This window comes from Symphalangus syndactylus, chromosome 21 (assembly GCF_028878055.3).
Source record: "Symphalangus syndactylus isolate Jambi chromosome 21, NHGRI_mSymSyn1-v2.1_pri, whole genome shotgun sequence".
Taxonomy (NCBI): domain Eukaryota; kingdom Metazoa; phylum Chordata; class Mammalia; order Primates; family Hylobatidae; genus Symphalangus; species Symphalangus syndactylus.
The window spans coordinates 62288484-62301073 of record NC_072443.2 but is presented as its reverse complement, the minus strand read 5'-3'; the positions used below and the strand labels follow the sequence as shown (position 1 = coordinate 62301073).

The following is a 12590-nucleotide window of genomic DNA, read 5'->3' as shown; positions in this document are numbered from 1 at the left end:
CGATATTGATTCTTCCAACCCATGAGCATGGAATGTTCTTCCATTTGTTTGTATCCTCTTTGATTTCATTGAGCAGTGGTTTGTAGTTCTCCTTGAAGAGGTCCTTCACATCCCTTGTAAGTTGGATTCCTAGGTATTTTATTCTCTTTGAAGCAATTGCGAATGGGAGTTCACTCATGATTTGGCTCTCTGTTTGTCTGTTATTGGTGTACAAGAATGCTTGTGATTTTTGTACATTAATTTTGTATCCTGAGACTTTGCTGAAGTTGCTAATCAGCTTAAGGAGATTTTGGGCTGAGACAATGGGGTTTTCTAGATATACAATCATGTCATCTGCAAACAGGGACAATTTGACTTCCTCTTTTCCTAATTGAATACCCTTTATTTCCTTCTCCTGCCTGATTGCTCTGGCCAGAACTTCCAGCACTATGTTGAATAGGAGCGGTGAGAGAGGGCATCCCTGTCTTATGCCAGTTTTCAGAGGGAATGCTTCCAGTTTTTGCCCATTCAGTACGATATTGGCTGTGGGTTTGTCGTAGATAGCTCTTATTATTTTGAGATACATCCCATCAATACCTAATTTATTGAGAGTTTTTAGCATGAAGGGTTGTTGAATTTTGTCAAAGGCCTTTTCTGCATCTATTGAGATAATCATGTGGTTTTTGTCTTTGGTTCTGTTTATATGCTGGATTACATTTATTGATTTGCATATGTTGAACCAGCCTTGCATCCCAGGGATGAAGCCCACTTGATCATGGTGGATAAGCTTTTTGATGTGCTGCTGGATTCGGTTTGCCAGTATTTTATTGAGGATTTTTGCATCAATGTTCATCAAGGATATTGGTCTGAAATTCTCTTTTTTGGTTATGTCTCTGCCAGGTTTTGGTATCAGGACAATGCTGGCTTCGTAAAATGTGTTAGGGAGGATTCCCTCTTTTTCTATCAATTGGAATAGTTTCAGAAGGAATGGTACCAGTTCCTCCTTGTACCTCTGGTAGAATTCAGCTGTGAATCCATCAGGTCCTGGACTCTTTTTGGTTGGTAAGCTATTGATTATTGCCACAATTTCAGAACCTGTTATTGGTCTATTCAGAGATTCAACTTCTTCCTGGTTTAGTCTTGGGAGGGTGTATTTGTCGAGGAATTTATCCATTTCTTCTAGATTTTCTAGTTTATTTGCATAGAGGTGTTTGTAGTATTCTCTGATGGTAGATTGTATTTCTGTGGGATCGGTGGTGATATCCCCTTTTTCGTTTTTTATTGCATCTATTTGATTCTTCTCTCTTTTCTTCTTTATTAGTCTTGCTAGCGGTCCATCAATTTTGTTGATCTTTTCAAAAAACCAGCTCCTGGATTCATTAATTTTTTGAAGGGTTTTTTGTGTCTCTATTTCCTTCAGTTCTGCTCTGATTTTAGTTATTTCTAGCCTTCTGCTAGCTTTTGAATGTGTTTGCTCTTGCTTTTCTAGTTCTTTTAATTGTGATGTTAGGGTGTCAATTTTGGATCTTTCCTGCTTTCTCTTGTGGGCATTTAGTGCTATAAATTTCCCTCTACACACCGCTTTGAACGTGTCCCAGAGATTCTGGTATGTTGTGTCTTTGTTCTCGTTGGTTTCAAAGAACATCTTTATTTCTGCCTTCATTTCATCATGTACCCAATAGTCATTCAGGAGCAGGTTGTTCAGTTTCCATGTAGTTGAGCGGTTTTGAGTGAGTTTCTTAATCCTGAGTTCTAGTTTGATTGCACTGTGGTCTGAGAGACAGTTTGTTATAATTTCTGTTCTTTTACATTTGCTGAGAAGAGCTTTACTTCCAACTATGTGGTCAATTTTGGAATAGGTGTGGTGTGGTGCTGAAAAAAATGTATATTCTGTTGACTTGGGGTGGAGAGTTCTGTAGATGTCTATTAGGTCCACTTTATGTAGAGCTGAGTTCAATTCCTGGATATCCTTGTTAACTTTCTGTCTCGTTGATCTGTCTAATGCTGACAGTGGGGTGTTAAAGTCTCCCATTATTATTGTGTGGGAGTTTAAGTCCCTTTGTAGGTCACTGAGGGCTTGCTTTATGAATCTGGGTGCTCCTGTGTTGGGTGCATATATATTTAGGATAGTTAGCTCTTCTTGTTGAATTGATCCCTTTACCATGATGTAATGGCCTTCTTTGTCTCTTTTGATCTTTGTTGGTTTAAAGTCTATTTTATCAGAGACTAGGATTGCAACCCCTGCCTTTTTTTGTTTTCCAGTTGCTTGATAGATCTTCCTCCATCCCTTTATTTTGAGTCTATGTGTGTCTCTGCACGTGAGATGGGTTTCCTGAATACAGCACACTGATGGGTCCTGACTCCTTATCCATTTTGCCAGTCTTTGTCTTTTGATTGGAGCATTTAGCCCATTTACATTTAACGTTAATATTGTTATGTGTGAATCTGATCCTGTCATTATGATGTTAGTTGGTTATTTTGCTCGTTAGTTGCTATAGTTTCTTCCTAGCCTCGATGGTCTTTACAATTTGGCATGTTTTTACAGTGGCTGGTACCGGTTGTTCCTTTCCATAAAAGTATGGAATGCTTCACGAATTTGCGTGTCATCCTTGCGCAGGGGCCATGCTAATCTTCTCTGTATCGTTCCAATTTTAGTATATGTGCTGCTGAAGCGAGCAACAAATGGCTCTTGAATCACACTCCAGTCTAATAAAGAGTCTCATTCTATTATTATTTTTAACAGTGACATAAGTGGAGGATATTAGCTTGGGGTTTCTCAGTTCTGTTAGGGCTGCATAGGGATTTGTGGAGCTGAGCAAAGGAGAAATGGCTGACTGGTACATTTAATTTATTACTTTTATTGACTTCTGCAGCACCAGTGCAGTTGTACTTGGAAGGCCCATACTAGCTAATAAAATAGGACTTTAGAATTGATGTAGCAAATGAAATGCCAAATAAGAATGTAATTATTATTAAAATGTAGAGACACTATTGATTTAAACTACATATATTAGCCAGTTTGCTGTGCTTTTAGGACTGGACCCAGACGTTGAAGGCACCATTTGGGTTACGGGTTTACATGACAAATGAAAGGCCTCTTACCAGGAGTAATGCAGTTTTATGTTGCAGTTTTATGTGGCAGAATTGCCATGGAAACAGAAATAAATCCTGAAACTAAATAGGACCGTGAATACCATGTCTTCTGAGTTCAGCTTGCCATTTTACGTAGAAAATTCTCAGGAAGCTTACCATGGTTTCCCTTTTAAATGAAAAATTATAGACCTATTATTTCTCGACTCGTGTCATTATTGAAACTTTTCTTTTCTCTGGAATTAGTATGAAGATGGTAGGCTTAGACAAAATAGATCCTACCCCTCCTCTCATGCCTCCGCTGGATTTTTCTTTCACACACACACATACACACCCCTCATACCTCTGCTTTGCAACTCCGGGTAGTATATAATTACCAATTTTTCTTTATGAGTCACAATGCAGGCATGATACTGAATGGTTTTTAAAGACACAGCTTGTAAAAGGCCATGGTGATTTGTTAGTATGTTAACCAGTGTCTAGATGTGGCTCCCAGGGAACAGCCTCAGGTTAGAGGAGTAAATTTCCCTGCATTTCAGCACATCTTGATATATACATGTGCATATTTGTGTGCATATGTACTATTTGCAGAAAATGCCTCCAAATAAACACATTAGTAAATTCTTGCTATTTTGCTCTTGGACTTGTAAACTTAACTAAGAAAGGCTGATGGATGACTAGTTTTTTCTTTATCCTCCAATTCCAAGTACCCTTGGACTGGCATATCTTCTGTGAATAAGTGCCCATGAGCCTTGGTTATCAGGCTAAGATGTCCATTTATTTATTTATTTATTTATTTATTTATTTATTCATTCATTCATTTAGTACAATCATCACCACTATTTATTTCCAAAAATTTTCATCACCCCAAACAGAAACTCCCTATTCTCCTTTCCCCAAAACCCTGGTAACCTCTAATCTACTTTTTGTAAGACGTCTTTTTAAAGGCAGTCACTTATAACTCTTTACCCTTAAAACTAATTTCTACCTTTCTAAAATTACTCAAAGCATAGAGAAGTAGCCTGGGAACAGTTAATTTGCTGTTAGGTCTTTATAACCCTAGCCCAGAGCTGGCCATGATGAAACGTTTGTTTGCCTTCATGAAGGTAAGAACCAAACTTTTCTTGTTCTTCACGGCGGCAATAGTGCCTAAAACTGTAACTGACACATTGCAGATATACAATGGCTATTCCAGTATAAGTGTATTGAGATAAATAAGTAGGTTGAGAAGTAGAATTGCTCTTCTAATAACTTGAGTATTCATTGGAAATAAAAAGGAATGCTAAGCTGATATGCAAGCAAAATTGTCCGGGGTAGCTCTGCCTCTTTATTTCTCTTTGCCTATCAGAATGTGGACCCAACAGCAGAGGTTAAGTATTTGTGGGTCTTAATTCAGTTCCCAGTAGGATGCTAGAATAAAAGAAATCTTTCTTCTTGTCAATAATCGTTCAATGGAGATATGGTCAAAGATTGCGTTCCTCCTGTAAAGAATATAAGGAAATTGACTTGCCAGCAGCTTCCAGCCCTATATCTGTTAATCTCTATTATTTATGTATTTTTCTTGTCCAAGTTAGGAAGGACTAGAAAAATCTAGTAACTTGGCCTTATTTTCTAACTTGCTTTGAATGACTAGACAGAGCTTTGAATATAGAAAGAATTTTGCTGTTGTGTGGATTAAAGCTCACAGTGGGTTTTAAAAATAGAGGAAAATCAGATTTCCTGCTCTCCTTCTACATTTTAACTCATAGCTTTTGCCTGAAATTACACTGGTTTACTTATGACTATATTCAGTAGGTATCTCAAAATAACTATTGACCTTGGGTTGGTGGGTTGGTATATTTCTTTTAAATACATTGGATAGCATTTGAAAATTCTGGTTCTAAATATCACTTCTCAATTAACCTTTTAAAATTAATTAATTGACCCATATTTGTCCTATTATGAATCAGATGCTAAGGTTACTGACATAGAGAAATGTTCAAGAGCTCGTTTGGAAAACGAGGTAGATAGTTTATCATATTGTGCTTTGCAAACATATCACTTAAAAATGTGGCAAACTACTATATGTCAAGGATTATGTAATCATGAGGAAAAATTTAAGGTGCAGATAAAAGAGTTGATAGTCAAAGAAAAGTGAGATAAGGCAGGAGGCAGTGGAATCCATGCGATTTACTGATTAAACTCAGACTTTTTCTGTAAGCAGGGTGTTTAACACTGCTGTAATTAGAAATTCTTATTAAAATAACCTCTGTATCTCTCCTAAAAGAGGCCTACTTTTCAATTCTGTTGCCAAATGCCAGTGAAGGTAAATTCTTTCCAGCTTTACAAGAAAATGAATACATTTGATAGTTGGGTGTCTTCTCAAAACATTATTTATTTTTTTTTTTTGTAAGAAGCTGGTGACAGAAGCTTGAACTAGAGTCACAGAACTTGTCTAAGCTTGCTAGGAGAAGCACATAAACATCCCAAGTTTTACTTACAGGCTGAATGTTACACACACCTGTCTTTGGAGACTGGGGTCTGAGTCCAAGTATTTTTGAGTCTTAAGTCTGTACCCAGTGGAAACGTCTCTTCGTTTTAAAACCATAAGTAAGTCAGCACAACTGGCAGTGTCTGCCCAGGACATGTCAAGGGAGATTGGCTCAACAATTGGATCTGTTTCTGCTTTGTAGGAAGGGAAATAAAAGCAGTCTTAGAAAATAGCTGCAGAAAATGACAAGATAAAGGAAGGAACATGGTATAATGAAGTGAATACCAGACTAGGAGTCAGGCAATCTGAGTTCCAGTGTCAGCCACACCAACTGAGATTGGAAAGATAATCAATTAAGCATCAGATTGTTTTTGAAAAGATAGTAACAAAACCTTCCTTATAGACTTGTAGCACTAACAAGAAAAGTGTGTGTGTGCATACATGTACATACATGTACATATAAGCATAAACAGGTATGAGTTCACATGCACACACAGGACCGCATTGCAGGTGGTTCACAATTGCTTTTCTGTTCTTCTTTAAAGCGTAGTTTGATCATTTGTCAAGGAAGAAGACTTGCCTTGCCTCCCTCCCTCACTAAGCTTATATGAATTTCTTACACAAATATCAGACACTAGTAAAAGATAATTGCTGTATTTATTTTTTTCAATCTATGCTTTCAAATCTCTATGTCTAGGGCACTAGCTTAGAATGGTGGATGCTACATTTCACAGCAAAATCCCTGCCTTCCCTGTCCTGATGGACCTCCTAGCCCACTTGAGCAAACAAGGCAGAGTTTCCTATAGAGGTAAATAGCAACCTGAGACTGAAGTGCAAGTATGGGACTGCCATCTGCTTTATATTATATCTTCAAAATAACTCCAGACCCTTCACGATCTGCTCTTCAGCAACTTTTAACCTGCTTCTCTTTGACCCGCAAGACTCTCCTACTAACCCCATCAGATATTTTAATTTTCTGTAGTAGTCCCGATCTTTTTGGCCTCAACGAATTAGATTGAGTCATCCACCTCTCATTCAGATTGTGGAAATGCTGCCCTTCAAAAGAGACTAAGTTTCAATGCTTTCTGTGTATTTTCATCTGTATTTCATCTTTCGTTTTTGCATTATTTAGAAATACTCTCCCTCCTTTGAGTGTATTCCGTGACTTTATAGGTTTCTTTTATAAATTGCCTGCTTGTGCCCTTTACCAATTTTATACGTTATTTTTATTTTTTTCCATTTTTTAAGTGTTAAGTCTGGCTATTCATTCCCATTCTCCAAAAGACCATTAGAAAAACCTGTTGATCAAGCAAAACTTAGCATCTTAATCCTATTGCATAAGGAAGAAGGCCACATTGATAGAATATCTGTCATGTCTTAGAAAAGGGGATTCAGAGGTAACTGATTTAGGATCTGCTGTGGGTGATTTGAAGCTGATCTTGCAAGGGGAAGAACTGCATGAAATGGGACTGAGTTTATGACATAATGGTGTTGGAATTGTGGACATAGCAAGGTGAGTCTCTTGAAGTGACTCTTGATGAGGAAGCTGTCAGTCTTGAAAAGGATGCTATTTTATTTAGTTGAAAGCCTTATCTTCCAGAATTGCATTTGCTGGAGCAAGGAGCTAAGTTATTTTTGCTAGTTCTCAGTCTTCTTTTACACAGGCACAGTGAAAATGTATGATTAGTTTTATCTGTCAAACCTAATAGCGATGGTCTTTATACATTTTATAAAAATGTAACTTCCTTTCTTTCCTTTTTTTTAGCTTTAAAAGCTGTCCCTCCAAAAGATGAGTTTGGGGACAAGGAGTCAACCTGTTGTTTGTATTAAAGGTGATCCATTGGAGAGAATTCGAGTCTCAAGCAAAACCAGGGTTTAATCTTAAGTAAACCTGAGGGTAGCATGATCGTGGGAAACATAACTTGCTATCTCAAAAACAAAAAAAGAAGGCAGAAAAGGGGTATACTTGAAGCATTTGGGAAAAAAAGGAGTTTGTGGGTGGGAAAGAGCAGTTGTGAATACAAAACAGGGAACTTCAGTGAAGCCAATTTGGCTCTGATTAAAGGTAACCCAGAGGCGGGGCAGAATATAACCCGAGCCAGTGAGTCCATCCGTTGGCCTCCAAAAGTGTTCCTGTTTTGCTAGAAATAAGACAGGTTCCTTCTGGGGATAGCCTGTTTGCAGGATATTAGTCTTGTACAAGTTAATGCTGACATCTCAGGAATAAATTTTGTACTTTCCCAAAAGGGTGTTTTTGAGTAATGTGTAAGAATGTAAATGAGAACCATGGCGTACATAGCCTGCTAACTTGTCAATGTTGTTTTTTATAAGCTGGTGATATTAGTAGTAATTTTCACCATGAATGTCTCTGATTGAAGTTCTGATGAAATACTCTTGAGGTTATCAAAGCATTTCATTAAATTGAATTTTTAAGTAATGAACCAACATATGTGATAATCATATGAAAACTTAAAACACTGGAAATTATCAATGCTTTAAAATTTTTTTCCCTAAGAGATGGGGTCTTGCTCTGTCATCCGGGCTGGGATGCAGTGGTGCTATCATAGCTCACTGCAGCCTCAAACTCCTTGATTCAAGCAATCCTCCTTCCTCAGCCTCCTGAGTAGCTGGGGCTACAGTCACTCACCACTATTCCCAGCTAACTACCAATGCTTTAACTTAAGCAAGGCAGTACAGGCTTCTGAATGAAACTGCTTCTTCCACCCTAATGCATATATTTGAATTTTTATTTACTTTTAAAATATATACATTGGTAGGAAATGTTGTAAGGCCGTATTTTTCTCTCTTTTTAATCTAAGGCTTTTGCATGTTCACTTACTTTCAAATTGCATATTCTCTCACACAAAATTATACAGTTCATGGGTATTACATTTTCTTAAATGTTATGCAAGACCTAAGAACATTGTCTACATATCAGGAATTCTCTTGTCAGTCCCTGACAAATTATATTCTGAATAGTTTAAGCAATTATTTTAAATTTTACTACTTGTGTAACTTATATTTATGACATATGAGTGTTAGGTGTTTTTAGTAGACACGTTTGAAACAATCCCCTAGTACTGATATCCTTTCGGGTATCTAATTTAGTGAAAGAATATCTTGTGATTGCAACTGTTCTTTAAAAAATACAAATATGAGAAAAAAAGCGGTTACCATTGTCAAGGAATACTTTAAAAATCAAAATTTGCTTGACTTTATGCTATAACAATAAACACAGTAATAATTGGGATGTTGAGGCCAAAAGAGGCTACTTTTTATCAAAACACCCACATACAAAGTTTGTGTTCATCTAAAGATTCCCAATTTTTTTACTAATTGAATAATACAATGGCATAAATCATAAATTATTTTATTCTAATAAAATACTGTTTTCTCATGGAAGATTTCAATGAGAAAAAAAATGCCATCATAAAATGTTTAAAGATCATTCTTCTTTGTGGATGGAGTAAGAAGATTCCTACTGACTCCAATTCTCTTTCAGAGAAATCAGTCCATAGAAAGAGATATGCCAGAAGGCATGGAGAAAAACCTTCCACAGGGTGTGTCTCTGGTCTGGGCTACATGATCTCCAATATTTTTAAAAGAGTAATTCTCGACCTTACTGTCAATTGGAATTATTTCCAGGGGAACATTTAAAAATACTGATATCTAAATCTCAAGCCAAGAAGAATTTCAATTTCTTTGGCTTGGTAGACATACTAAATACTAGGAATTTTAAAAGCTCCCTAGGTGACTCCAATATGCAGACAAAGTTAACAACCCCTGGTTAAAGGGGTCTTAATTATCGGTTTTGAGGAGGCCATTCCATATGCTGAAAGTTTACTTTCTATTTCTACTAAAACCTCTGTGGACGCAGAATGTTGACCCTAAAATAATGACCAAAAACGTAACATAATGTTAACATTTATTGAGGCTTTCCAATTCACCTGCTCAGGAACCTTACAAGGTAGTGACTACTGAATTTCACTGATTTAAAAAATTTAGGCTCAAAGAAGTTTAAGAACTTATACAAGGTCACCCGGTTCATAAATAGTGGTGCTTGGCTTTTTACCCAGGTATATTTATTCCATCTTAAATTCAGGTCATACAATGCTATTTAATCTGAAATTAAGCACAAGAGAAAATATTATTAGTCAGTGCTTAACAAATAGCAGAATGTGCTGATGGGTAAAAACAGAATCCTGATCTTTCTGAAAAGAAAGTAACTTGTTTCTTCTTAGAAACCCTGTGCTTGAGCAAAGTACTTTTATACGTCAAGTAATACCCAGAAGGCTCACTGGAGTATGTGTATCTGCTTGAGTGCTGATTTAGAAGGTGACCATGATAAATAATCAGCATTGACTACATGGCAGCAAATATTAATCAATGCCTTCCATAATGCCTCCTAAGAGACTTTGTTACTAGTTTTCCAAGTACTTAGATTTCAGAAAGGGAGGGCTAATCAATATTACAAAAAGTCAATGCAACCAGTATGTCTTTGTCTTAACGTAACAGCTAAGCAGATATGCATTAAACCTTGCCTGATGATCTGGAAAGTAATATCATTCCCATTTGGTAGGGCAGATTCCAGAGAAGTTAGAACAGCTATGGTTTTGTCCATACCAGTGTCCAATTTTATCACTCTATTCTTTTGCCATCTGTTTCTCCACTTCCCCCACTCCTGTTGATTTTCCTTGAAAGTTCTACTTTTACTTCAATTTCATTTTAAATTCTTTTAGCTCTCTATATCTCAGGCTTAATCCAAAGGAGAATAGTATATGTGTGTGGGAGTGTTTTCCTCCTGTCAGCCAACACTGTCTATAAATCTGGACCCAAGGTTACTCTTCGTTTTAAAGACTATATTGTAACCTTTGATCACTATTATGAGGTTGGGAAAAAATTGAGTTTTTCCTTTTAATGGCTAGTGATTCAGGACAGAAGAAAACAAAGGGGTATTTTCCTTTCAATCTGTGGTCTTTGTGTACTGTTAGAACAACAGGGTGGGTAATTCTCGCAAGGGCCCGAAGAATAGGAGTAATAAATCTTCAAAGAAAATCCCCTGCTATGAGGCTAAAGCCTAGGATTTCCCAGTCTTATGGTTGGCTAAGATACAAGTTATGATTGTCTGACTACAGGTCAAATAGCCCAGAGATACTGAATTCAGATAGGTGCGACTGATTTATATGAGGGTGATTTTGGTTTACCTGTTTTTTAGACCAAAATGAGAAAAGAGAAACTGCAAAGCAAGGCAATAATACATTGTTCCTCCTGCTCAGCTTGACTGTAACTGTCAAGGCCCGGCTAGAAAAGTCCATATTGTCTCTGTTTATGTATTAGGGGATCTTTTCATCAGATCAATGCATTTGTGACTTTTCAAAGTCCTTGAGTAATCTAGAGAAACAAACTGATTCAAGATGCAATATCATCTGAACCTCTATAGAAAGGACTTATGTCCTGTGTGGTGGTTGGCCATGTGAAATGGGCTGCTCAATGGCAATTCAGTACAAGAGCAGATACCACGAGTCATAAATCTACTTGCATCATGAGCCAGGAGTCTAGCCAAGGCATTTAGCCTCTCTGAGCTCTGGTCATCTGAGCTGGGAGATCTCCCCACAATCTACTTTCAGTTGATTACCTTACAAAAGAGAAACATGCTTTTCAACTTTGTACAAGTGTGAAGCAGTATTTTTTTATAGGAACCTAATGAATTTCACCATGGGATACATTTATCTCTGAAAAATAATATTAGCACTGCCACAGGATAGAACAGTGATATGGTTTGGCTGTGTCCCCACCCAGATCTCATCTTGAATTATAATCCCCATAATCCTCACGTGTTGTGGGAGGGACCAGGTGGCAGGTAATTGTATCATGGGGGCAGTTTCTCCCATGCTGTTCCCATGATAGTGAGTGAGTTCTCTCAAGATCTGTTGGTTTTATAAGTGTCTGTCATTTCCCCTGCTGGCCTTCACTCTCTCTGCTGCCACCCTGTGAAGAGGTGCCTTCCACCATGATTGTAAGTTTCCTGAGGCCTCCCCAGCCATGTGGATTTGTGAGTCAATTAAACCCCTTTCCTTTATAAATTACTCAGTCTCAGGTATTTCTTCATAGCAGCATGAGAACAGACTAATACAAATAGTATGAACCTACTCAGCTAAGAGTGCCAAATATGAAAGCAAAGGACCATGTAGTCAAGGCAAGTTCTTGGCCTCAAGAAAACAGCTATTCACTTCTTTTGTCTTCTCCTTTGGGAAGCTCCGTTCAGGAAATGGGAAAAATTGGCTCAGGAGGAAGGAAGTTCTGGATTTAATCTGACTGATGTAATTGATTTGGTGCCTGCAGCTCCGTTGCTGAATTGACATGACCCTCCCTCCTTGCCTTTACAGATAAAGCCAAGATGTCAGGGCAGATTACCTCCATGGCTCCTCTCTGCTTCACAGGTTGAATTTAAACCACAATGCTTGCAAATGGAAAACTAAAAAGGTGGAAGGAGGACAACAACAAGTACTCTGCTCATCCTTCATTCCAGTCTTCCAAAAATACTTGGAAATAAAGTGAATAAAATTCTGTTAAAACATTTTGACACAGGTCCCCTTCAATTCTGAATAAACACAATGTTAGTTTCCTTTAAGTTGTAGGTTAAAAAATTGCTTTGTTTCCTAAAAATTCAATAAAGAAGTAGCATTCAGTATTTGAAAGAAAATATGAATATTTATAAACAATGCTTGAAGCTGTTTTTCCTTAAACAACGTAGGCACTCATTCATTCAGAAAGCCTGTTGCTTTGCAGCATATTAATTTATAGTCCACATGCCTAGCTACAGGAGGATACAAAATGCTCTGCAGGAATTGGTGGTTTTCAATTACAGTATTAGTCAGACAAATGATATATTTTTTTCAGTTTACCTTCTCTTGACTCTAACATTAGCCACATGAAGAGTACAATAATACTACCTCACATGCTTCCTGAATTATAGGCAATTTTTAAATGGAATTTTGCTCATAATGTGCACTGGATGGGGAGATTTTCTCCAAAGAATTTTTATATTAAG

At 37.3% G+C, this 12590-nt stretch overlaps 1 non-coding gene across 1 annotated transcript; it reads right to left on the bottom strand.

Moving 5' to 3' along the window:
- Window positions 1-2551: 2551 nt before the first annotated feature.
- Window positions 2552-2658, bottom strand: LOC129471794 (U6 spliceosomal RNA). The gene has a single exon (XR_008653742.1). It is a non-coding gene; the product is annotated as a U6 spliceosomal RNA (small nuclear RNA).
- Window positions 2659-12590: the final 9932 nt, after the last annotated feature.